The sequence below is a fragment of the Gallus gallus genome, chromosome Z (genome assembly GCF_016699485.2).
Source record: "Gallus gallus isolate bGalGal1 chromosome Z, bGalGal1.mat.broiler.GRCg7b, whole genome shotgun sequence".
NCBI classification, from domain to species: Eukaryota; Metazoa; Chordata; class Aves; order Galliformes; family Phasianidae; genus Gallus; species Gallus gallus.
Window position 1 is genome coordinate 24858222 of NC_052572.1, and position 27838 is coordinate 24886059.

General features: G+C 41.5%; 1 long non-coding RNA gene across 7 annotated transcripts; it reads left to right on the forward strand.

The window, feature by feature from the left end:
- Positions 1-1650: 1650 nt before the first annotated feature.
- LOC101750462 lies at positions 1651-21786 on the forward strand. Of its 7 annotated transcripts, none has more exons than XR_006932499.1 (7): positions 1651-1723; positions 3830-3961; positions 9029-9787; positions 15695-15847; positions 16188-18073; positions 19209-19298; positions 21530-21786. It is a non-coding gene; the product is annotated as an uncharacterized LOC101750462 (long non-coding RNA). The 7 variants fall into 7 exon arrangements; XR_006932498.1 differs by having other exon boundaries at positions 16188-17941; positions 18027-19298; XR_006932497.1 differs by having other exon boundaries at positions 16188-16324; positions 17866-19298.
- Positions 21787-27838: the final 6052 nt, after the last annotated feature.

Here is a 27838-nt window from a genome sequence, read left to right on the forward strand (position 1 = left end):
AGACAAAAACAAAAACAAAAACAACAAAAACAAACAAAAAAACCAACAACAACAAAAAAACAACCAAACTCCTCTAAAAAAAAAAGAAAAAAAAAAGCTATCCCTTTTCTAAACAAAAGAACATACAACATACTATAATTTTTCAAGTAGCTTTGGATAATTAAAATTGACAAAATGGAGCTCTACCCGGCTCTGGAACTGTCGTTTTACTGTCTGCAGGTAAATTAGGAACTCCAACCCGGGTCACTCACAGATTCACTTGCCTGCAAGACACGTACCGTAGACTCACCAGAAGTGATGTTAAAGGACAAACTATTTCAATCGCTGTAAAAATCCAGTATGTTACACAGCGTGCCCTTTCTTCCAAATCACCTGACAGAGTGCAATATGTCACCCTGAAAAATTTTCAGAGATGAAGATAGTAACTTGTTATTATCTGTGGAATGCAGGAAGCACAATGCCTAATCCTTTTAAAAAGTCTTCAAACCCGTAACAATTTCCCATTATGTCATTCTTACTAAGACAGATGTGGCTCAGAGATAAGCCTTGGGGAGGAAGGTAACACTGCGAAACGAACAGTCTCAAATGCACAGAGTAACCTGTAGCCATTGCCTCTTACTCACAGTTTCTGTGATTTATAATAATAGATCTTATATGTTAGATCTCATATCCTTAAGATATGAGGACTGAAAGAAATGAAAACGTCATTTGTTTCATATGCTGGTGACTTATGCATTTTTAAGTGGGTTCTGCTGCTCAGAGAAACAAGCTTTCTGACAGATTGCTCTGCTACTGTATTTGATTTCAATTTCCCACTGAAAAGCACCAAGTGAAATCTGTTATGGTTTAAGTTGTAAAATGACTTTAGCCAGCGCTATCCTCGTATCAATCATCCCAGGCTTTTTTTTTTTTTTCTTTTCCAGCTAGATGCTAAGAACAAAATGAATCCGGGGCACATATTTCAATCAGTTGCAGGCAAAACTCTGGGCAAGTAGACTGCTGCCCTTCTTAAGCACCAACAAGGAGAAGTCAGAGAATACGAATTAAAGCAGTTTCACCACGGAGAATCAACACTTTTGTGCACTGCAGATACTCTGCTTGCTCCCAGTGAAATGGCTCGTGTGGAAACCATTCACCATTACCTCACTGCAACTGGAATCATCCTGTTTTCAGAACAGAAACCTACTCTCTGGAATCATGTGTCCTCTAGTTTGCCAGAATTTTTATTTGTTCTCCTCAGGCTTGTTTGTGCATCAGTTTGGAGAAGGTTCAGATAACTTTTAGCTAGTAGAAAGCAGCAGGAAACCATCTTCATTTCAGTGAACCCAGCCCAGCGACTGCTGGAAAGTCTTGTTGTGTCGCAGCTTGAGGGCTGCGGAAGTGAGTGATCATACAAGGCATAGATTGTTCTTGGCTGCTGTCTGGCTTTGTTCACACTGGGAGATGGATAGAGGAGAGCTGCCAGATGACTGCAGCGGGTCAGCCCTGCAGACTTGCTTAGTGCATGATGGGAACAAAACTTGGGGATGTTGCATAAAGCTGCAGTCATCAGCTGACATGATTAGAAAGGGTCAATTGAAAGCACAGAGCCAAAGAAGCAATGTTTTCCCAAGCTCGGATAGACTCTAATTGCCACAGTTTACCAGAGTTATTCCTGGGGAGGAACAATCCACAATACACACCACTGCTCTCCACCTGTCCTCTGACTTCTAGTGACCCTTTGGTGAGTCCAGGCTGGGCTTTGCACCATCTCCTGGGATACATAAGAAGTGATCTAGGATGCTCTCGTTCATATCAGTGGCTATCTGGCTTCCCTGCATGCTTTCCTTAGAGAGGGATATCTCTTTCAATATGGGTAAACAGATGTAGAAGCAGGCAATGAAGCAATGATTTTCTCAGAGGCAGAGATGGTGTTATTGCTATTGAGCTAATCAGAGTGGAGCAGGAAATTTCATTTAATGGTATCAGTTCTACCAAAATTTACCCATAAGCTGGTTTATGAGGCGACTGAAGCAAAAGATTAAACATCATGTCATTTGGCAGCAAGCAGTTTTATGATCTTTGCTTTTCTTGTGTTAAAACACTTCATGATTTCAAAGTATCTTGAAGTAACTAAAGCAAAACAAAAAAGGTTGCCTTTTTTTTTTCTTTTTTTGAGGGGGGAAGTTTTTAGCATCTTGTCCTACATTTTTCTCCTTGCCCTTCACCTACAGCAGACTTTGCAAATATTCTGAAGCTGTCAGAAGAATCTTTTAAAGTGTTTCCTGCAAGTGGCTTATCTGCTCAGCAGCCATTACCTTCAGCCATGTTTCTTTTTTCTATTCTCTTTCCATTACCATACACTTTTATTTTACTGTATCTCATCCTTTCTGTGTTAGTGTGAGTACTGTTTACTTTGGAAAGGACTCCCTGTTATCCTGTATTCAGAGTGAGTAGATATACAACTTATGTTTCACAGATCTTTTGTTCCACTTCTGGCCTTGTCACCCACTGTCCATGGAGTGAGATTATTTCCTTAATATTTGTTTTATCCACTGGGTAGCTTCTGCTGAAACTTTCCTGGAAAACAAAACAAAACACTTGTTCTGTATCTTACAATATTTTATAAGTTAAATGTGAGTACCTTCTGCTTTTGCATTGATTTAGCAAATATCTAGTATCCTGAGTACTTCTCTTTCTTTGCACAGTTTTGCACATAAACAGGCAGCTCTCAGAAGAGTCACGCATAAATCCTGAATAATCTTCACAGTTCTTCAAAGAGCTAGTTATAAGCCAAAGGCTGGTAACAGTTCTATACCACTGTGCTACCTCAGCTCCTTCTGAAGTCAAAGAAGTCTTCTGGAATATCCCCATAAATTCTTGGCACAATAAGGGATTCTCGCCGAGCAGCTTTTACACAGTACAGTTTTGGGGTTTTATCCTTGCTGTTTGGTTTGTATTTTTGCAGTGCAGCATTTTCAGGGAAGCTGAGGCAGAAGTGCATACATGGGACTTCCATATTTCTCTGCTGCAATCCTAAGGCATGAAACACAAGCAAAAGCATTGTGCCAACAGAGCGCTGAGAAGTACTGCACACGCCTGCAGTTGTTTAATGCAGGCATAGTAACTTTAATGTGTTTAGGGCATGGGATTGCTGTGCATGCCTAAATGCACTGCGTGACATATCTGCTAGGGGACCGGATGGATGTACTGCACAGACCATGCATGCAAACTGCATTTTTAAGTGGACTTTTATGTGAGACCTCCAGACTCAGACTGACTAAGTCTTGCATTCTGGCAGGGCTGAAGGATATGAGAGGTTCTAGACAGAAGCACTGTACCTGATCTCTAGTCAATTTTGGGTTGCCATTAGCCAATTCCAAACTGATCTGGTTGTACTGTCTGAGTGGGTTCTGTGGTGTTGGTACAGTCTCTTTGTACAGAACAGGGCTGGACACCACAGTTTTTGTGGCAGCAAAGTACAGCTTGAAGGTAGATATAAAAGCTGTTTGACACAAGAAGTCAGACAATGTTCAAACTAGATACTTGGCAATGGCAGTCTGGAAAGAACCGTATAATTTCTCCTCTTATCAAACAGATTTCCTGAGAACTAGTCTGATCTGAGGCCTCTAGCAGTAGTTGAACTGATTATTCTGTGATCTTCTACATGTTTATGTAGCTGTGCTGGCTCACTCTATGGATATGGGAGGGGCAATAATAGGCAGGAGAGCAGATAAGAAAAATCTTTCCTATCTGAGCAAGTCATTCCATGTTTTCTTCAACAACTAAGTCAGCTTGAGAAATCTCTCTTCCTCTTCATTCATTCATTATTTCCCGTCTTGCTTTCCAGCCACCACCCATCCAGTGGTGCTGATGGAACTGGTTGTGGTTCATGCTGCAAACGAGGTCGCTGAGATGGCTCCACGCGCTGACAGCACACAAGACTGTGGCATGGCAGAGAAATGAGTAGCTCTTGGGAGGAGTAAGTGAACATTTCCAAACCAGCTTTGCGAAGAAGAAAATATGTTTTGAACTACATGCTTCAGCATTGCTGACACAGCCATTCCCACGTGTATGTGGCTGCATGAGCCATGAAAAGAGACAGCTTTCATCCACAAAGCACACAGGGCAGAGAGATATTTTGAGTGGATAGAACAGAGGAGGCTGATTGTACACTTGGAGAAGATAACAAAGTAGAATGCTGACTAGTTATCTGTTTGGCTGGCATGGGCTAGGACTTGGAATTTTTTAGCAGGAGTACTTGGAAGGAATTTAATTCATTAGAAAGCTACATCTGGTGTATTGCCTATGCATTTAGAATCAGGGCAAAGTGAAGGAGTCAATGAATTGGCATGATTACAGTGATAAGGAAGATACTGAGATCAGTCAGCAGCATTAATTAGTCCAAATGGGACTTCTGTATGATGGCTTCTATACAGAGGTCCATAGTGATCCTGAAATATTTACCTATTAATACAAGATCCAGTGCAGATGTGATGGGCCACACACAGCCTGAAAGATTAAAAAATTAAAAAGGACTTCACAGTGATGGCTGTCCCAGTAATAAATATAAACATTAAGGAATTCATTGTAAATGCCTCCTCTTCAGAGAATTCAAACTTCTTAGGTGTGAGAGTGCTTGCTTTTCAACCAGCTGTTAGAGGCAAATTGGGCAATCACCTCTCCAGCTTACCCAGTTTGGCAGGTAACTTCTTTCTCATAGTTACCTCAGCCAAGGGAGCCTACAAGGAGGAGGGAGACTAGGGAGACAAGCTTTTTTCATGGTCTGATAGAGACAGGACAAGGGGGAATGGCTTTAAACTAAAAAAAAAGAGGGATTTAGGTTAGATGTTAGGAAAAAATATTCTACTGAGAGGGTGGTGAGGTGCTGGCACAGGCTGCCCAGAGAAGCTGTAGATGCCCCAGCCCTAGAGGTGTCAAGGCCAGGCTGGATGGAACCCTGGGCAGCCTGATCTTGTGGGTGGCAGCACTGCCCATGGCAGGGAAGTTGGAATTGGGTGATATTTAAGGGTCCCTTCTAGGCTAAGCCATTTTATGACTATGATTCTATTTTTAGATAAAGCAGCTGGCACGTTTCTAAAGGCCCATTAATGAGTTAGGAATGCTCATCTCAAGAATGTGTATTTGTTCTTTCTTCAAGGCAAGCAAAACTGTCAGAGATCAACAGAGATTTATGAGCCTCCCTGGCAGTGGTCGTCTTCCCTGTATTGTTCTCAGTGGGGATGATGTAGGAAGGGACAGCTCCGCTCCCTGTGTGAGCCCTGAGGGAAAGACTTTTACAGATAGTGCATATGGGAACCAGTGCTTTAGTACTTTCCTGTCAATAAAATATTCAGTATCCCCTTTGGAATGTGCCAGCAGACAATTCCTTGGGATTTAGGGGTGCAGAAGATGATAACAAAATCAAAAAAGCTACCTCATTTTGGCAAGGGCAGTGTGCTTTCACCTCTGGGGGGATAGAGGTCTCCCCACATGCCTTGTGGAAAGTCCTGAATCAAAGCCTCTTACTGACATTTGGGAAAAGACCTCACTGCCCATTGTTGCTGCATGATCTTTCTTCCCCATAAGCAACTGACTTGAACCAAGCTGAGTGTGCAATGGCAGAGGTTCAGCTTTTTAATATCAAGCACCCATATGTTTGTAAACTGAATGTCTGGCAAGACTTTACTAGATTGTTTACAGAACTGTTTTGATGGCTGTGATCCTGATATCTTTCCCAGGATCGCTGTGTTCAAATCTTTACAAGAACAGAGTGAAATGTAGTCCTTGTCCTCACAAAGCATGCACTCCAAAAGATAGGCAACCAGCAGATATGTGTAAGTGGACAAGTGAGGACAACAGAGATACTCCAGAACAACACTCAGAATGAGAGATGGAGGACGTGGCCTCTCCACATCCTTGGGTTGAGATTGCTATTTGCATCTTGATGAGGCAGACTTGTTCAAAGTGAATGAATAGCGAGGTATTTGGCTTTGCATGAGGCTAATCATCTTCTAAGCATGAGGGATGAGAGAGAAGAGAGGGAAGGTGGCGGTGACTGAGCTGTCATCAGAGAGTTGAAGAGACATCACAGGAGAAGGAAGTTGACATATGCTCATTCAGGATCCAATCCCACTTTCATGCAAACAGCCGTCAAAGCTGAATGGCACTTGGCAGGAGCAGCAGAGGTCTGGGACCAGATGCCAACCCCGAAGCCATTTGTTGAACCTGCTGGGCATCTGGTAGGCAATGTCAGCCTGGTTGCCTTAGAGGCAGTAGGCAGCTGCTGGCAGGCTTGCTGGTACATACCTCATTCCCATTCCTGAATTCCTGGGTGGTCAGGCCTACTGCTACACACACACCAGCTTGTGCCTGGGTGGCTCTACACCAGCTATGGAACATAAAAGCCACTTGTTGGCAAATGCCCTATTCAGAGCTAGGGAAGGGCACTGTGGTTTTGGGACAGTGGGAAAGAACCCAGGAGATGCAGTAGACTGCACTAGAGAGAGATGAATTGCTGTGGCTACTGCTGTGGGAGGCAGGAGAGGAACTGAGAGGATGATGGAGTGGAGTAGGTAGGAGTGCTAGGGGACCTTGGTTTGCTGCACGGGGTATGTAGGTGAGTGGATCTACTGCAGTCCAAGGGTGACCTGTATTTGAGACCTATAATACTATGTAGGAAAAAAATCAGTGGAAAGACAGGGGTGTGCCTAGGACACATCAACAAAAGGGAAAGAAGCATGGACAGGACCTGTAAAAACATGGGGAGGTAGTTAGGAAGGTTATGAGGACACGGTGGAATGGAGATACAGAGGGGAAAGAGTGTATTATGGAAAGGATCACATGTTGGGAAATCAAGTCTCTTAGTGGCCCACTTTCTGTCCTGAATTTTGGCACTGTCCATAGAGTCTGTATTCAATCTTACATGTTGTCTTTGGTGTAAAATAGGGTTTCTTTCCTCATTTTGAAATAACTGTGCAGATGAATAGGCATGGTGCAATCCACAGGCTTTCAGGGAATCAGAATGTAAGCCAGTCAGAACTAATTCAATTACCATTTAATTTTCAAAGATTTGTCTTAATTTACAACAACAGTGAATGTCTCTACTCCCAGACCCATCTTTTTCATTTGTACTTCGTCAGAAATGCTGAATTCACATCCTGGTGTATGGAAGTATGAGAACACTTGAAAAGAAGGAGCCTGTCCTCATGGATTGTAAGCTGATTTTTGAGCATATCTCCCTTGAAATATGAAGACTACGTGACTATTTTTTTTCCCCCACATTCTTTTCAAGAAGAATGGCTTGAAAGAACTGCTTCTTCATTTCAGGAGGATCACAAGAGAAGGGCAGTGCTCTGTTTCCTGAGATATCTGCTGTGCGTGTCACTGCTCAGTCTTAGTGACACGTACTGCACCAGCACTGCAAGGAATTTAAATGCACTGCCACCACCTTCGTAACTGGTCATGCCCTTGTTTAGTGCTGACTCCGATCAGCAGTTTTGCCCTGGATTCACTCAGAATACCAAAACATCAATTAATAAAGCTCAAGTTAGAAAAAAATGTTTTGCTGCAAAGAAACATCAGTGCTGGTAAGACCGGACCTGAAAAGAAGGGTGAGAACACGGTCTGATTCAAGTGTGTGTTTGATGTTGAGCAGATCTCATACAAAGATTGTTTTCCCACAGCCTTTGAGAGTGACACTGAACTACTGTTTACACTCTTTGGGGCTTAGTTTCCTGCCTCAAATTTCTACCTCCGTACGTGTTCTGAGAAGATGAAAACACTGAAGATTGTTAAGTTCTTTACTATGTGACAAGTAGCCACAAAATATAGTATTCCCTCGGATTTTTATTATTTTTATTTTACCAAGTAGGGTAAACCCAGCAAACAAACAGAGGATGCAGTACTGCTACCATATGCTCCGCTCCTCAACAAAAAAGCCCCGAGCCCCAGACACGAATGTGTGTGCTAGTTTTGACTTTGATAGAGTTATAAAAGTGGAAAACTTGTCTCAGTCACTTCCACTCTAATCCAAGTAATCACAAAATTTTAACCTGCATGTTCACGTGGTAATATGAGCTTCAGGGTTCAAGCAGATTGCTTGAAGTGCCCAGGTAAGAAAAAAAATGCTGCGACAGAGTTTTGTAGACTCTTAGCTTTCAAGGGGATGTTTATGTAAGGTATAGAAGGGATCTGTACTCCTAGCTAAGAATTACACTTTGAAATCAAAGATGTTAAATTTCGTCCTGTCAGCTGTCGTAGCAAAATTTGCACTCTTTTTTTAACACCCAAACTCATTGCTAAGCCTACATAATCCTGAAATGCAACTTTTAAGCGTGATTTACGATGATGATTAAATTTATTGTATCAGGTTGCTCTTTTAAAACCCCTTATTTTCCAAGGAAGGTGGGGCTGCACATACCCTGCAAATAGTAGGACTGAGATGGCATTGTATAGTTTGTTCTGAAAGTGTTTTCATTTTAAAGCCTGTCAGAAGGAACAACATACACACAAACACCCAATAATTGTCACACAACAAAATCCCATTAAATGTTTGGCTATCTAATGTCAGTAGATAAAAAAATAAACAACACAACAATACTGACCTCAAACCAAACAACAACAACAAAAACACACACAGAGAGAAAAATAACAGAAAAGAAAAACAAAGAAAGCTAAGCACAAAACATTGTGTAGGAGCCAGAAAAAAAGAAGGCACGGATTCAAGTTTTAACTGTGAGAACAAAAAGTTTCTAGAGGGACTGTCAGCTTCCACAGATGCAAAATGCACAGAAACTGAACTGCAACACTGCTGGGAATTCAAACAGATCCTCTGCCCCTGCCTCTTACTCACACGCGGCACTGTGATAAAACAAGAGTGCTGTGGATATTGTACAAAATAAATTTATCAGCGCCTCACATCATGGTTTGCAGCTGCTGAAGGTCTGGATTACATTCAGGAGATTGTAGGAAGTCATGCAAAACAAAAGTGGAAAAGTAAAGCAAATGTTTTTCCAATGTTCCCCCTTAATTTTTGTTTTTGTTTCAGGGCTGCCTTCTCGCTACAACCCTGGGATAGGAGCCTGGTATTGAGTGTGTGTGCACGTGTGCAGCAACAGGCTAAAGCCTTGCCGGTGGACAGGCATCAGTAAATGCTCCTGGGCTGGATATGAAGAGCAGTGGGGGAGTGAACTCCCTGCTCGCAGCTGAGGAAGAAGAAACGTTGTACTTCTCCCAGGCTGGATCCTGTACACAGGTCACCCAATTCCCACCAAGCTTCTTTGGCTCCAGCCTGGACTTCGCTTCCTCTCCCATAGCTGATATCCTTCACGCTTGTGTGCCATTTTGAAGCGATCATGGTGAAGGAATTTTGTCTGCTCTTAACAGGCTTAGAGGTATTTTGAGTGCGCCGGGGAGACATTGCTTAGTACGGTCCACCTACAGAGATAATTCAGGGAACGAAGATTCAGCTTGTCCTGCAAAATCAGGAGTTCAATTGGGGTTCAGGAGTTGTCCTCAGTCAGCAGGGGCTCTCCTGGCATTTTCAGTGAGATTTTTTTTTTGTAGCGTATGACTCTGAAGTGCTCTAATCACAGGAAAGGACAACCGGAAACCTCCCCTCAGGAGAACTGGTCAGTGGGAAGGGCTGGCCTAGCAGAAGCAAACAAAAAAATGTTTTAATTGCCTGAGAGGGAAGGAGGGAGGGAGAGCTGGCGGTGTGGCGCTCATTGAGACTGCTGAATGTCCCTAGGAGGTCAGAGGAGCGTGGTGGGATTCTGGTGCTCTGCGCCATTTTCGTGTTTATCTTGTGAGTAATCTTTTGTTGAACAGCCGGATCCTCTGCACTCCAGGAACATGTAAGCTGAGCAACAAAATTGCAGTTCTGTCTGGTCCTTTTGTCACTGCGCTGAGAAATAGCCCCGGGGCCTGACAAAATCAGTTTCAGCGCCTTTCCTCAACTCCTCGCTTCTGTTTCATATGTCACTTCTGCTTTATTCTGTTTTTTTTTTGTTTTTTTTTGAGAGATGGTTATAGTATATTTGATGGTGACCAGAATTTAGCGGTTATATTAAAAATAAGGACCGTATTTGTGTAAGACAGAAAACAAACAAGCCTAATTTTCCATTGGGTAATGCCATTAATGTGTTTGCACAGCGATTGCTTAAAAGCACACCACGTTCCATGCAGACAAATAAAGCACGCGGCCCTGCCTTGAACAGCAGAGACCATAGCTTGATTTTCTGCTGGGAAGGTGTTCTCTACCCCGGCTATGTTATAAAACCAGCCCATGTAACAATAAAGCAACCTCTTGAAAACCCAACAGCACAGTTCCAAAATGATGAGCGGTTTTCATTAGTTTGAGCTTAAGCATTTTCTCGGTATAAATTTCTTGGACTGCTGAGGAGGAGATGGATCCAAAAACGAAACAGAATAATGCTTCTCCCCAGCTCTATGAAATCTCTTGTCAGGGCCAAAGGTTTGAGTGAACGCATTATATGAAGAAACAGCTTTCATCTAGCACAGAGGCTCTATTGTGCTTCAGAAAGAGTTTTGGAGTCATCTAAATTTTTACCTCTCACCCACGAGCACACAGCCTCAAACAGCTTCTTGTGAAGGCTGCAGTCGGTAATCACAATGGGTCAGGCCAGAACCGCTCCACCTATATCGATGTACATTTGTTCTAATTTCAGTTTGTACCATCAGCCAAAAAAAGAGAGAAGCCTGCCTAAAAGGTTATCAGATCGAATGCACTTTTACTGGGATGAGGAGGAAATTTAGCAGTGGTAAACAAATATAAGAACCTATTGTGACTGCGGCTTAGAATCACCAGGAGACCAATTAACACCTTTTTGTTAGGATTAACCATTATGATGTTTGCAGCAAGAGCCTTAAATTGGTACTTTCTTGTAGTTCAAAGTGTGACTACATTGCAGTTACCAGGGAAGTAGAGATCAAAGCTCCCAGAACAAATAATTACATGAAGGTAAATTCCATCTGATGTAGGAAGCTGCAGAAGCCTCCTAAGAATAGCAAATAGTCTGCCAGGGAGCAGCGTGTAGGAGTGTGAGCAATACAAAAGGGAGTCTTTCAAAGAGAAAACGCCTCTCCTCCAAATGACGGAGTCAATCGGCTGGCCTGAAACTATCTCGTTACACGGGGCTGCTCTGTGCCGTGTCAGCAATTCCATTATGGAGCTTCGTTTTCGGAGGTTCGTCACTCAGATGAGCCAGTGCTAACACGTGGCATAGAAAAATCTGTGTGGGGTCCCCTTCCTTCAGTTGGGAATTTTTAAGGTAATTAGTAGGAAAAGGCCCATTGTGCTATATTTGGTGACTGTTTTACTTTCTTGATGTTGGTCCTATGCCCAGGAGAGGAGGTTGGAGGATGGGAATAATGGAATTCCCCTCGTTGCCTCCATGTTCCTCTTGAGGCCCTTCAGTGGTAGTTTGCCAATGAGAAACTTGTATTTAAATAAGTAACTCTGGAATTAACTGCAGTCTCAGCTTTGATGTACCGTGTGTCTAGATGATGCTGTCTCTAATTTAGACACTGAGCCTAAAGTAGAGGGGAAATTCTTTATTTTTTTTCTTTTTTTCCCCATCTAAAATACTGAAAAGGGAAAAATAATAATAATAATAAAAAAGCTCCAGGCCATAAGTACACAGTTACGGTGGTTTGGTGGTTTTCTTAATGAATCCTTGTTTTATTTACTTACGGAATCTCGCTGAAAATCGCCAACGAATTGGGTGTCAGCTAAAGAAGTCTGCATACTTTCATTCCTTTGAAGAATAATGGATTGTGGAAGAAAAGGGAAAAAAAAAAAAAGTGAAATCTCAATAAAGTTCAAATGTTTCATTTTTCAGTTTCAACGTCAGTTTCACAGCACCGTATTTCTTCGTTGTTTACTTTTCCTGGCGTGAAAGGCATCAAAATGCACCTTAAAATAAAGGATTAAAGTGAAGAGAAATATGTCGTGCAAAGAAAAACATGACAGATTTGTATATGTATGAATGAAAATTATACAGCACAAATGTACCTGTCCTGAAAACAAAATAAATTATTAAGATCTCTATAAATGATGCTGCAATTACTCTCCTTCTAATTAGAAGCTGGGAACCTTTAATTCCATAAGCAGCCTCCTCCTTATTCTCCTAGGTTATAAAAGATGTATTCCTTCAAAGGCTGGGCGTCACGGAATAATAAGTTAACATTTGAGTATGGCATTGACTCACCTGTTTTCTCTCAGCTTGCACTCAGTTGACCACCTGTATTCCTGTCAGCCTCCTGAGGCAGATAAAATATGTCATACAATTAAATATTTATTGTGTCCTGAGGGTATTCTGGGTGAGATCTTCACTGGCTTAGAAAAAGGTGTTTGTGTGTGTTAGGTGAACTGGTCCAAAAAGCTGCACTGACAGCTGTCATGCAGCTCAGTTCAGCCTCTCTTCAATTTAACTTAAGCTGTCAGGCATCATTATAACTATAACTACGTACAGTGCATTTTTAATGATAGAGGTTTGAAGCCATTTAAATTATATGCTAGTTAAGATATTGCAACATTTTCCCAAAGCATTGCTTAAAAGAAAAGAATGTAGGCGTAGATATTTTTCTCCCCCTCTCATGGGCAACTCAGGGATTAACCATCACCTTCTCCATTCAGAGGTTAGGATCAGAGCCCATTAGTCTTATAGAAAAACATCCACCTGCGAACAAGAAAAATTATTCCTACACAAGCAAAAAACCCTATTTCTGGGCAAGCTCCACTCTCCTCTCTCTCCCCACATTCTTCTTTTCTTTTCCGTACTGGAAAACTCTTAACTACAATACTGACTGCCGAGTCAGAAACCATCAAAATGATTGTATTATTAGAATGAACTGAACGTTCTAGGGGGGCTGCTCACTTTTCATTTTCCTCCTTGAGCTGCTGGTGCTCCCCTGGGGCTGAACAGGTGCCCATTGCTTGGAGGTGCTCCTGAAGGAAGATCTGCACCTAAGTGTGAAGCATGGTGCATGCTCAGTTTCCCTTCTTCCCTCTGCTAGCTACAGATCAAAGGGAGAGTGTGAGGTCGTGTGTCATGTCCAAACCCAGCATCTGTCAAGCCCCTTGTCCCACGGCCACTGCAGCAAGCAGTGTTCTTTGAAAACTAGCATATACACCTGCCTGTCACCTAAAAATGCATGCGATGCTCTTGGTACAAAGGTAAAAGAAGGCACCTGGCATCATTCAGGCTGCCCATGGCACCTCCTGCCCAACCTGACATGGTTAACTGGGCTTGGAGATGCACTTCCCACTGGTGTGCTTGTGCAAGTAGCAAGTGGAGGGCGCGTGCATCCATCCATCCCTTGTTTCTGAGTGCAAGACCATTTTTAAAACCAGCAAATCTGATGTTTAGGTAAGGGTGATGTTTTGACACCAGCTGACAAAAGCCAGGAAACGAGCACTTTGCACTGACCCTGGGCACCTCAGTAACTCCCACGTGTTTGTTTTCACAACAGCTTGAGCTAAGGACTGAATTTATCATACGAATTTCCTGGCTTTTGTCAGTTTGCCTTACAGCTATAACCTGGTTTGAGCCTATTTCTTTCTGTATTTAATATTAAGGCTGGAAGTGCTATTTACAGTAGCCATCTTCTAATGAGTGGGAAAGAGTACAAAGCCTTACTGGAGGGGGAACATAAAGTGCTTGAAATTAGCAGCAGGCATGGGGGCTGCTGGCAGAGGATCACTTACAGCAAGTCATCTTTTTTTTTATTATTATTATTTTTACTCATAAGGGGTCAGTTCCATTAAAAAAAAAAAAAAAAGAATACTTTCTACTGTTTTGGACGTTCTTATCACAAAAAAAGGCTATTATTTTACTCGCCGCTTCACAAAGGCAGAAAGGAAATTATTTGTATCAAAGAAGGATGATGAAGCATGTCTTCTAAAGAGCATGTAAAAACAAAGAGTACAGCTGTTGGAACATGTAAAGGAGAGGCTCTTGCTCGGTTCACTTTGATGAATTTGACCATAGCATCTCTTGATGGCTTTTTTTCCCTTTGTTTGAGGTCTGAGTATAAAAGCTTGCAGTCCCCTTGGAAGTTAATGGGAGATTAGTTCTCACATGAGTTTTTGCAAGATTCATGCTTCCCTTGAAGCCAGTAGCATTACTCACTGGTCATGATTTCCCAACAGTGTTATTATCACACAACTCAAGCTGCATCTAGAACAACATTTTACACACAGTCAGTGAGAGAGACTTCATTGCTCATTCCGGGGCCATTGTCTTTCGTTAGTGCGGTTGTCCAGGAATTTGAAAAATTAAAGGGAGCAGGCAGAAAAAAAAGTGTGTATGTCATCATAAAAACGCTGGGAGAAGGCTCAGGGTGACTCTGGATTACGGTTTCTCAGAGAGTCCTGAATGCCATGGCAGCTGAGTCATGGGCACTGTGACCTTTCCCTGCTCTCCCAGCCAGGCCCTGGCATGCTGCATCCACAGTGGTCTTTTCTTGCTCCCATACAGCACAGGAAGGAGTGGGCACGTGTGTAAGAACAGCTTCCTGTCCATGCAAGGCTTCCACCTTGAGGCCTTCTGGCCCTTACTGGGGTGGTTTTGATAGAGCTGCTTTGCAGAGAACTGACTTCTCTCCTCCCAGTCCATCTAGGGGAGCTGGCTGGAAGCTCAAAGGCCGTGCTGCCTGCAGCTGGCTGTTTGCAGGGCAGAGTGACCTGCCTCAGCACATCCATCCACCTCCCTGGGCTTGCGTGTCCTGCACACATTCAGGTCATGCTTTCATCTGGCACGGACCTCGCATTATTTTACAATGTAATGACTGTTAGCACCGAACACGAGGCCACACGGCCCTGCCTCTGCCTCGATCGGTGCTGGCCCTTCCCAGGGGACGGCAGGCAGGCACCCTGAGGCACTGTGGAAGCTGGCGGGGCAGCGAGCTGACGCGGGGCGTGACACTGCCTGCAGAGATTGTGCTCAGACCCTGGAGATAGGAATTGTCATTTGCTTGTTAGCCTCCTGCTGGCAGAAGCAGTTTCCTCTTTGTTTTGAGCCAAAGGCTCCCTTTCTCCCTCACAGCTTTTAAAGGTTTCTCCATAAGAACGAAATAAGGGGTTTCTCCCTGGAAGAAAAGGGCTTTTGAACAATGGGTGGAAGTACAAAGGGGTGAATGACAGGCTTCGGCTGCCTGACAAGCAGCTGGAGTGAGGGGCCTTTGAGTTTGCAAATAGGAATCATTGTGATGGGTGTTTGCGGAGTTACTTATTCATTAGATCTCTTTTCACGAAGTTAATGAACTTACCACAGACTGATCCTGCTCCTAATTTAGTTGGTGTCACTCACAGTTCTGCGGGGCTCGGGACAGATCTGTGGATTTCTGAGCTAATTCCAGGTGTTAAGCGAACAGCTGCCTTTTACCTGTGCAGGCCGAGGTTGATGTCTTTCAGAGTGCCCTTCAGAAAGGCATTTGGGCTTCCCTTAAAAGAGCCAAGAGGAGAATCACTCCTTCCTCGTGTAGCTTGTTCCACAGGTTAACAACCCACATTCTGAGACATTTCTGCTTTAAGCATATCTGGCTTTCCCTCTTGACTGTTGCTTCTTGCCGTGCTTTTACAACCAGGTGAGAAAGTGTTATACAATCCAGCATTACTCGCACTCTTTTAGGGTCTTTTACAATCGTATTTCTTAATCATGTTTGTGATTCCTTTCTGCTTCTCTTTCAGTTTTCCTGTGTTCCTTTCACACAGGAACATCTGAACACTGTGCAGCATTCCAGGATATTGCCACCAACTGTGCTTCATACTCAAGGAAACTTCAAAAGCCTGTATTTACTCACCCCTCTTTGTAGGACTGCAGTAGCACATTTAGCTCTGAAGGTAAGAAAAACCCAACTGTGAAAGGTTGTACCTTTAGCATTTTGAAGTTACTTCATTGCTGCAAGCTGCGAGGTTTCAAGAGCTTACTTTCCTCCTTCCTCCCTGTCTGAAACTATCTACACAGACTACAAGTCAAGCAAGAGGATCAAAGTAAGCCTTTACAAACTGGCATTCTGCATTCAAAATTTACGGTATTACAGGAGTAACTTGGATACTCAGATACCTTTGCACGGAAATCTTGTATGCTTACCCTTATTAGTGTGATTTTCTTTAGGATTTCGGTGCATTCACGTAGAGTTTCTACTTCAAAAATACACTTTTTTTCTTTTTTTCCCTGCAGGCACTGTGATATTTGTGTCTAAACCATGAACCCTGAGTTGGAAAATCTCTGAAACAATCAAAAGTAACTGCTACGAGGTGAACATCCATCTGGAACCCTGCACTTGGTGCATGCAGCTTGCTGCTTCGTCACTTTGGGTCTGGGTTTTACTTCCTTTTTGCAGTTTTTGTGCTTTGTTCTCTCATCATGAGAGATCTGGATAGCTCCTGGTACAGGGAGTCTTCTAGGCAGTCGAGGACTTCCTGAGAGTGGCAACATGAACACATGGGATGAGATCATGTTCTCCCTCTGGCCTTACGGCTTCCAACAGAGCTGCTGTATCTGAAAGTTTTGGGGCTGGATGTGTCAGACGGGCGTGCTGAGGAGATGATACAGAGTTCTGCTGCACTAATCCCTCTCCAGAATGGTACCAGAACAGTAACTTGCTACAGCAGCTTAGACTTTGTGCATTAGACGGTCTTACTAATCACACTGAGGTTGTTCAATTTCTGTAGTGATATGAGTATAAGGAATACTTCCCTTGTCACAGCAGTTATTGATGTTACTGGAGGGACATTGTACATCCAAAATAACACCAGCCAAAACAAGAAAGGTGTTCAGATGAGAATAGGACTGTTTAGGAGGAGACTGTGTGTGTGTTCAAATTCAGCTTATTTCAGTGCAGATTTCCAGTGCTAACAAGTGAACTGATTTGTTATAGAAAAGCTGCTGGAAATAATCATCAGAACTGATGATCCGTTCTGCATTTGGTTTTCTTAATATGTAAAATATGGAGAAATACAACAAAATATTTGGAATTGGAGGAAATTCTAATGCCTCTGTGCTGTCTTGACAGCAATTATCTCAGCACACTGTGTATAAAGTTTCCTAGAAATATCCAACTGTTAATGATACGTTTAAGCTCCTGTACTTCGTAATGTCAAATGATCCATCAATTGAAATTAGTAGATTTTGATCCCTGTGGTGTCAGAGAGGAATAATTAAAATAGATGATAGAAGGCTTGTAGCATCTAAATGGTGTGTTCAAAACCAGTGCTGGCCAGTGAACGGCTACCAAAAGCCTATAAATGAAGTCAGTTCAGCTCAGCTCAGGCTTATTGGAATGGGATAGAGGCCCATCCCTGCCTTTTGCCGGGTTGAGTGTTGAGAAGTGGAGACAACCTGTGTCTTACCAGGACCTTTCTGTAGCAGTGTAGACGTGGAGTAGGGGAATCTTGTTCACCCTATCTTGTGTGTTGGTTCTGTAAAATACTGATGCAACTCAAGCTGAATGTTACAGGTGACCCAGGGTGAGAGTTACTTCTGTCTGGAAGAAGGACTTTCTTCCTCTTCATCTCCTTCATAGCTATGTATATTCTGTCCTTGCTTTGTTTATGTCCTCTTGAGTTGATTTACTTCATTTATTAATCTAGTTATCCCTCACCCACTCCAGAAAGAAAAAAGTAAAGAGTTTTCCACTGACTAAGTCATGTGAATCAATTCAGGAAGGACTCTAACAAGTACTGAGGAAGTGGAAACCTGTGGCAAAAAGCAGCAAGGAGAAAAAAGCAGGGTGACAGAGGGTGTTGAGATTCACTTTGCAGGAATAGCTACTTGAGAGTTCTGATGAGAGCAGTATGACAAAAATACTAAGAAAAGAAGATGGTCCAACTCTGATTTTAATTATGTTTTATTTCAGCATTTGGCATTTGGAAGTTCTCAGAGATCTGCATCTGAGGACATAGTGTAGGTGACTGTGCAGGAGGAAAACTGAGGTAAGGTGAATACAGCTGTGGAATCACAATGGAATTTTGTAGAGGCTGAACTCAATACATGTAGGTACCTGAACTCTCTGAACAGGTGCTTGATGGATGTCTTAACTCTTGACGAAATGAAAGTCCTTGCATGTAAGTGAAACCTTCTGTATAGGATGTTAACTTAGTTTAGTGCTCCTCTTATTTAAGTAGAGAACATAGCTGACTAACTTTAAAATATATTAAAATCTAAATATAAGATTTCATCAGATGTCTAGATTAGTAAGTGGCATGATGAAATATAGAGTGTACTGAAGTGTATGGTGTTAAGACCCAAAATCCACACTGTGTGCCTTTTATGATATCTTCCTCTCTGCCTGCCATCCTTCTTCCCTCTACAGTTTGATCCTGTGAGCTGAAAAGAGTACTAGATGTGCTCTTAGAGTGTATCCTCTGGTTTAGTTTTGTCCTAAAGGAATCCAGTTCGTGCACTCTGAGACCATCTACAGTGTAAATCAAAATACTGTTGGTGGGTACTACCAGATTTGTTTCTAATATGGGTATCTCTTCCATATTGCTAATGGAGGCACACTCTTTTTCTGATGATGTTACTTTAAAAACTAACATCAGAAAATACAGTTAAAATAAAAATGCTTTCTTTTTCTCATGCATTGCTGTGTCTTATTTTGGAGACATTGAGGAGCCCTGGGTCTGTTTTGCAAAGTGTGTAGATTCTGGCAACGGAGGATTAACGTTTGCTCCTACAAACTTCTGGCAGCATTTGGAATTTGTTGTAGTACATGGTAACCAACAACATATGAGAAGGTCTCCAGGCTTGGCTCCCAACAGGTAAACTAAGTGGAATGGAGTCAAAATGGAGTTTAATCATCACTGTAAGTATAGGGAAATGAAAAGAAATACAGCCCTGAGGAAGCTTTTCTGAAGTCTCCAGCAAAATTGGTGTTTTAAGAATATAGATCAATTCCTTTACTGTGCAATATTTTATGATATAATTACGTAACACCTGATAGAATACAACGGGATATTCTGCCATGACTTGAGTTGGAGTTAGCTAGACTCTGGTAAAGAAATCTGGGTAGAATGACCGTAATTGTTGCCATTAAAGGCAAATCTTTCTTTCTCTCTTTTTTTTTAAGTCCTCAAAGAAGGAAATGAGGGGTTCACACTAGACGTTATGGAGATGCTACAGTGCTGCTTGTACAATAGATGCATTTGGATCAGTAATTTCAGTGTAATCCTTAACACTTTTTTTTTTTTCCTAAACCAGCAGAACAAGAATACGTTGCTGTGACCTGCTTACCATCTTGGCAATAAATTGCTAGCTTTGGGGGGTCTACAATTCTTTGTTTGTTATATGGTATGACATACTATTGACGTCTTCATGGTATCTCATAAATTCATCACAATTGGTGCTGGTGCAACTAACTGAGTTTCATTTTCTTATTTTCTTTTTAAGTTCTAAGTGTTAATGCTGTTTTCTCTCCTCTTAGGCTGACATTAATTACTTCAGGAAACACTTTGCTTTGTAGCCCGAGGCCCTTAGTCTTGCAAGCGTTGAGCCAGTAGTGATCTGATAAGCTTAGTGCTGAAAGTACTCAGTGAAAAGAGATTTCATTTGTCTTGAATATTGGGTAGCAAACTGTCAAGATTTCTTATCCTTTTTTATACATCACTTCCAAACAACTTAAACATCAGACAGAACTAATATGCAGACCAAATACGTGACAAGGTATGGTTCAATGAAATGCACTACTGAGGTCTTAATTTTTTTTTTTTTTTGTCTGGAAAATGCAAAATAAATGCTGTATGATTAGGTTATCATGGTTGCATCATGCCATCAAGTTTTCACACCAAGTCATCCAAACAATGCATTACTGTGTGATTTCTTTAGATAGACTTTCTATGCAACAGCATAGTATTAAAACTGAACTTAGTAGTTAGTTATGATGTCAAAGCAAGAGGACAAAGGTGTAAAAAAAATACTAAAGATGCTTGGCTTGAATTCAAACATGGCTTCAATTTAGGTATAACCAATATGTCCCAAGGAAGGCTGTAATAGAGAACTGATTACAAATTAAATTGAAAGTATGGGTGGCTCTTGCCAACCAAGCATATAAATTCTGTGAATTTCCTTGAGTTCTGTTTTTTCAAGGCTTTTGATGAGTTATGTTCCCAAACCTTCAAGCTATTTTAAATGCTCAGATTTTGAGACAGTGATTACATGTTCAAGGAGCTCCAAATCAAGCACATGAAGCCCTGGTTCTTTTCATTTCAGTGACCAACCTGTTTCTTTTTGTTTGTTTGATTTGCTTTTTAATTCACTTTTACTTAAGTGCACTCACTGGCAGATACCTGACTCATTTCTGGAACTCTGTCCTTGCCCAACAGAAACCTTACTGGATGTGAGTGGAAGGACTGTTGTGTGACTCAACATAGAGGAGAGGGGAACTCAGGGCTATAATCCTGCTTTAGTCAGAGATGTTCCCATGAAGTCTAGTTTCATTAATTAACTAGACTAGTCTTTAAACGGGATTAATTACATGGCTCTAACTTCTAAGGCTTGCTGAATGTGAGAAATAATATGGTGGGTTATGGGAAATGCATTGATGGGCAGTGGTTTAGGATGTTCATGAACCTTTCTCTGGGCTACAAAGCAACTCTCATATGAGAAATTTTAGCACAGCGCTCTGCAGTTCCTTTTATGTCTCAGTTTGTCAATAAATGGTCTGGCTTTTTCTGCCCTCTGTTTTCAGCCCAGTGTGTAATGGCTTGTGTGTATCAGTAGGAATAGTAGGAAACATTAATTGTCGAATTGGCATCAATATAGGTGACAATCATGAAAATATAAATATTAGGAACAAAATGACTGCTATGCATTGTACTTCTGAAATAAAGCCTCATCTTGAGGTCTGTGGAGGAGATGAACTTGATGGTTTGGACTTCTCTGTTAATAGAGGGTCCAGGTCTCGGCAAATTAATTCACTGGAAATTTGTTCTGAGAGGTATTTGGATAACCAGTCCATCTCATTAAAGGCAAGCTTAAGGTGTGCAAATAGATGACCTCTGGGTTTTTCATGTATTTGGTACCCTACTATCAGATTTAACTTACTGTCCACATTCCCAGTGGTGTCCTATTCTTAATTTGGGTTGTTGTGCAATTAATATTCACTTTCGTCTTTGACTGTACTCATTTATGAACTATGAATCAAGAGGAACATGAACCAGACAGCATCATAAGGTTGACCATGGCATTCTCATTCAGGCTTTCGGTAGTAGGCTTCAGCGCTGATGGCAGCAGATGTTGACAAGCTACAGTTCAGTCCTGTCATGACAGTCAGTAAACAAAGTAGGCCCTATAAAGTGTGCATTGATGGTAGTCTGTTACACTGGAGAGATGGGGAAGAATCTGATTGAGTCTGTTGTGATTTTCTGAGTAAAACACATCATATGAGGAAAGGAATTTTCGAACTACTAGCTCATTGTCATTCTGTTGCAGTATTAATTTTGCAATTGGTTTTGATGTAGGCAACTATGCAGACAACTTGCAAGATGTGTGATGATCTTTTTTTTTATCCTCTGCTTCTGCAGTAGATTCATAGCTACAGATTCCAGCTGGGAGTTAGAAGACCTACCCATTCACACGCACAAGAAAATACAGCATTTTAGAAGAGCAGTTGCTATTCCACTTAGTACTTCTAAGTGTTACTGTACTACAAACAAACAATACCACTGGGCATACAGCTTGCAAATCTTGCTCTCAGCTAGTCCAGCTGAGGGATTACTCACATACTGATGCTGAAAGAGCTGTGTATTGCAGATTTTTAATAAAAGCTTTCTTCACTTTATATAGCAGTCTCTGTGCAATTGGTTCATGATCTGACAAAGCAGGCAGCTGGATGACAATATTTCGTAGAGCTTTAATAGTGAAAAGCCAGGCCTGAGAAAAAATTAGTATAGTAATTTCAAATGTTTTAATGTTTCTATGAGCTCTGTCTTAATAGATTTGAAATTTATTTTATGAAAGAAAAGTGAAGAAAATACTCAACAGGCCAAAAAAAAAAAAAAAAAAAAGACCTTGAGTGAAGCAGGCTGTGATATTGTTTTAGTTTGTTGTAAACATTGCTGGACTTTTCTTTGTAAATTATTTGCTTTAAGCATGTAAGTTTATGTCAAAATGTAATATGAAAATATTTTAAGTGCTATGCTGGAGAAATATCCTTGGTGTTTTCCTTTTGTACTAGATTTGAACTACTGGAAATAGATTTGCCACGAACTGTCTATGAAAGACTCTGCTAGTTTTAAATGGACGGACCACCATCCCAAAATTTAAAACATGCAGGGTAACATACTTGTCACGGGGAAAGTTGTTTTTCTCAGGATTGCCATGGCATGCTTTATTTTGCATGCAAAAATATGAACAGGTGGATTGAACTCTTTGTTACTGCGGAGGCTTAGTTGAACTGCAGTTTAGATGTTTTTGTGTATGTTTTCAACCACTAGAAATCTTTTCATCTTGCAAGTCAGGAATATGCTCTGAATGCTGTTGGTTCCTGCATAGATTGGTTTCTAAGTTTAAAATCTATTGTTTATCAATACAACTACTTCCAGCCAGGAAAAACCACTCATTAATTTATGAAGTTTTTTTGGCTAACAAAGTCTGGCAGTGTTGGCAGCCAGTGGGTTGGCATGTCTCACTGTAGTGCTCAGATGAGACACAGGCAGCAGAGGGTCAGTCCGTCTCAGGAAGGAAGATGCCAGAAATGTGGTATGCGTGAAATTGCTGCTCAGGACGAAGAAATACATCATTCAGTAAAATGCTGGGAGGGATGGTTTTACCATGAACATGTTTACGGAACAGCACACATGTAAATTGTGAGCTATCTTAATTTCCCTAATCTGTTTATGCACTTCTCTAGAGCCCAGTTCAACTTGATGCCAGCCAAAGGCAATGTGACACGTCCCAGAATTCTTCATCCTGGGAAGGATTTAACTTCATCCGTAGCTTCACAAAGTTAGAAAATAAGATTCATGTGAGTTACGCTGTAATCAAATTTCATGGCCCGCAGTCTTTAGACTGTTATTGGCAAGCATCTTTGTGAGAGAGAGACCAGAACAACTTGGAGCTTAAATGACCTTTGCACATAGCTCAAACTGTCTTGGATTCAGTGAGCTACCATCTTGCATAACTTGTACTTTTAACTGAGATACAGGGATACATTTTGTCTTGCTGCTCCGAGTATGCTGTTGGTGCCTTAGCTAGCAAAGATTCTGTGGGGAAAAATGTCTTAAGTAGACATGAAATTCCCACTGCCTTTCTCAAACTATTTCAATAGGGTAGCATAATGCTTATTTTTCACATGTACAAGGTAAGAACACGAGGGTCATAGAGTAAGTGATTTGTCCAGTATCATCCATGGTGGCATAACTTTGTGAATCCCTACTTTTCGAGTTGTAGACAGACCCCCCAGTAACGGAATAGCTTTCTCCTTTGCTGCTGCTTTTCACTACCAACAGCAACACAACTGCTGCATTTGGCCACGCTAAGGTTATACTGTAAAGCAAGAGGATAACTGCTCCCTTTAATGCTTGTAACAAGTACTTTTAATTCTGTAAACCTAGTCAAGTTAGGCCCAATTGACAAGATGCCAGAGACAGCTCTGGGAATCAGAAATCTGTCTGTGGGAGGAGGAGGTCCCTCTTCTGAATGGGGAAAACTGGGAATGGTCGTTGAACTGTGGAACGAGATGTTTCCCCTCATCTCGCCTTCCACAATACTTGTGTTACCATTATTCGTGGTGTATGCCAGTTGCTCAGTTCTGTCGTTTGACCTCTCTATGTCTACTAGGTTGTATCTTGGCCCTGTGGACTCTGTTCACTATGCTGTGACTGAATTCTGTTACTTGTGTTATTGCACATTGTTGTGTGTAGGCAAGAAAGTACTTGGTCATTAAATGTTTAATCATCTGAGTAAAAAACATTCTGGAATGGTGTTGCCCACAGTAACAAATGAAGAACTAGTTACAGAAGCGTAGATTTTTTTCTTTAACAAAGAGAGCAATGTTTCCAGAGTGCTACAGCATAATTCCGTGTTATCCAAAGTTATCAGGTCAGCTGTTTTATTGCAGAACTGCAAAAATGATGTAGATAGAGTTCTTCCCGATTTTGGGAAACGGTAGTATTATGAATTATGCCAGAAAGAAGCAGGAAGCTTCACAGCCATAATTTTCAGTAGAGTTATGCTAGCATTTGGAATTTCATAGAACTTCAGCTTATTACTCATAGTTTGCATGGTATTCTTGGACCGTGGTGATATACTTCCAAAGTAAAGAACTTGAAAAAGAAAAATGTAAAGTTCTCTTAAGTAAGGTACTTGAGGGGGGAAGGAAGAAGAAGAGGGAGTCCTTTTAAATTGTAGGCAATATCTGAAAGCTATTCAGTGTTAGATGATATTGATGAGGTCCCAATCTTTTTTTCTTTTTTTATACTAATGCTCTTCTGAAATCTGTCTAGAATAAGGTTTCTGGGATAAAGTACTCTGCTCTATATCCAGACTAGGTATAAAATCTGTTTGGAAAGGACCTGACTTTTCTAGAATTTACCAGGTGGAAATCATCCACTTCTTAGCAGTCTATTGTGAGAGGGCAGTAAGCTGCTGATGCTTGTCTCAATGTGATGGTTGGCTTCCGATAAGAAAACTTTAATAAAAATTAATAGCTGTAAATTGCTGACCAGCTTCAACTCTTACTGAGGTCAGTGGTTCTGCTCACTTGGCACTCAGTGTGAATCTTTTCTAATCAACAAAAGTACAGTGATTGGGAGATCACAGTCGGGAAAATGATTTAATAAGAACATGCGCTCCAGAGACCATGAGTTCTTGCTAATTTTGAAGACAAATTTGGCTTCCAGTTGCAGAAAACAGAGTGCTGTTCACTATCAGTTCAGACACTTGTATGTTCCAGTTAGGATGTTTGCCTGGGTGTTGTGAAAGTGCTCATTAAATTCTTGGCTGAGGGTGGTGTCTTCTTTAATGAGCTAAGTCTGCTCAGACTGTCTAGACCAAGACTATTTCCATAGAGTGGCATGGTTTTGTGCTTTGATCAGTATTCATAGTGTCACTTTTTTTTAATATGGCACAGAGTTAAATGTGTTTCTATTGCATCACTGTACCACAAAGCGTGTATGTATTACGAGTTCCTCCCCACTGTCTATGCTTATGTGTGTGGTATAATTCAACAGGTCATACCATAATCCTTGAAACTAATGAAGTCTGATTTCCCAAAGGATTTGTGCTGTGTGTGTCCTAAGCACTACTCACCCTCTCTTTGTATCATCTCAGCTTCTTCCAGTGGCCTTGATGGGCACTTGCTTCACAGTGCCATTCCCTCACCCCATTCCTTCCCAGTTCCTCTTAGTCTTATGTGGACAGGTAGTGGTATACATTACTGCAGACTGGAATCCGGTCTTGTACAGATTACGTGACTTTAACTTGTGCATGTCTTGGACAATTATACCATTCATTCAGATATTTCTACACATGGATAAGATCCTCCTTGGGCCCGCTTTTCTCCAGGCTGAGCAGTCCCAGCCCTCTAAATCACTCCTTGTAGGGGAATCATGTAGTCCCTCCATCGTCATGGTGGCCCTATGTAGTGCCTGTTCCAGTACAGCCATGCCTGTCTTTCAGAGTGCTTCTCTGAGCCTGCAAGTAATGGATGGTGGCAAAATTAAAGGTGGTTGGATCTTTCTGTTCATTCCAATTTCTTTCTTTCAAATAATCAGAGAAAGCTGCGGAGAACTGCAGCATTTTTTTTTTTTCCTGAAAAGAAGCTTGGAAATATGACTCTAAATAGACTGCAGAAAATATAATGAAAACATAAGGTATTGCTGTATGGCAACATGTGTGACAGTGTGATGTTTTGTCATTGTGCAGCACATGTAGGCATGTTAATTCTGTACTGTGTCATCATGACATCAGGCATGAAGTAATGACCACAGCCTCCCAAGCTATTGCGGTGTCTGTATTAGTGTCTGTGTGTGTGTGTGTGTGTGGAGCAGAAATACCCGTGTTTTATGCAGCTGCTTTGTTTCACTTGAGTTTCTGGCTCGCTCCTCTTTTCAGATTTTCCCCAAGGTGATAATTTTGTGCAGCAGATTGAATCCTGCCCTACCCTGAACTGCATCTGCCTGTGTCTGTTGGGCAGAACTCCAGTGACTTGCAGTTGGAATAAAAGTAAATATCAGCTGAGTATATGGTTTCACATTTAGCCTTAACAGCTGAGTCTGACCTGTATATGCAATATGCAGCTGTATGTGCAATACAAATAGCAGACTAACTATGACTGTACCTGAGAGGTTCCTGATGGCTTCAGCCAGGCTTTCAGACCTCTGAGAGCTTCCCACAGTGAATGCATGCAGAAATCTCTTCAGATCTCCCCCACCTACAGTGTTGCATTGTTGAGATGAGTAATACGTCTGCTTATTTAGTTGTCTGGAAGGACAAAAATTGGATGTTTACATTCTTGGAGGGATATGATCCTCATAGAGACAGGAACATATCTTCTACCTATAGACGGTATTAAGATGCTAGACTGGTTTTGTGCCAGAATGTTTTTCTGTACAGACCATGGGTCGGGCTGGTTTTGGAATAGCTTTAAAATGCCTCTCAAGAGAAATGCATCAGCATTTTGAAAGCTGGAGAAAAAAATCCTGGTGATTTTTAAGTTCTGGTTGCCCGTCAGGAATTGATGTACATAATTGTATGGTTCCCAGATTTTGCTATCAAGAAAAAAAGCCAGTTAATGTTACAGACAGCATTATCGTGCGTTCTTTAAGATAATGACTTGACAGATAAAGGAACATGAAACTGGGTACAAATACAGTATTCTCAAAACACTACTTAGGTCTTTGGTAGCATCCTCATTATTGTTGATGTCACTTCACACCCATGATGCACTTCAGGTAGGATACACTGAAATTTAATTGTGCTTTTCCTCAGGAATTTTTTTTTTTCTCCCTCTCTCTAAAAAAATGTTTAATTCAAAATGCTGAATGTCTCCCTGGAGTAACACACTTGTGCAGCAAGTCTGATTTTTAAAGATAGTGATTTATAGAACAAAATTCTGTAATTAATCTTTCAACATCTTTTTGAGTGACGGGTTGATAAACGCTATTCCCACCAATGCAGCACCTCATTTGTTTCAGCAGTTTACAAAAGAAAAAATGCACCCTACCACAATGTGTCTCTCCCTTTCCTGCCAAAAAAAGAGACCAGCTTGTAAACCTAGAAGGCTGGAAGATTTAATGTTAAAATACAAATGTATAAGCATTTACCTGAATTGGGTGGAGATGTATACTTAATTCTAAAGATAGCAGTGCACTGTTAATTGATAAAAAGCAAACCTGATTTTTTTTTTAAATTGTCAAATCTTGTCTTGGCAGTAGAGCTTATGTGGATTTCACAGAGTGGAATAATGCTCTTAGGCTATAAGCAATGCCCAGAATGGGAAAAAGAAATGGGTGGCACGCACGCAAACTGCAAAAGCATGGTAATGTCTGCAGATACACAGCTCTGTGAGAGAGACAGTTTGTGAAGCCCTGTCACCAATGAAACTGCTGTGACAAGATGACAGCCAACTCACAAGATTGCCTCGCTAGCCTCTTGCAACAGAAGTAGCCCTGACAGATTTGAGTTCTGCTATGTTTTTCACGGTGCCTAGTACTTACCTGAATTTATCTGACCTGCTGTGACCTGGACAAATGCCGGTGGTGGGAGAGGTTTCCAGGGGCCTGGTGGGTTGTCGGCTTGAAGTGTTGGTGATATTCCTTTGGGCCTTAGATAGGTTAACCACCTGCCGCCTCCTATAGCAGCTGTCTAAAGCAATTTTAGTCAGTTCTGTT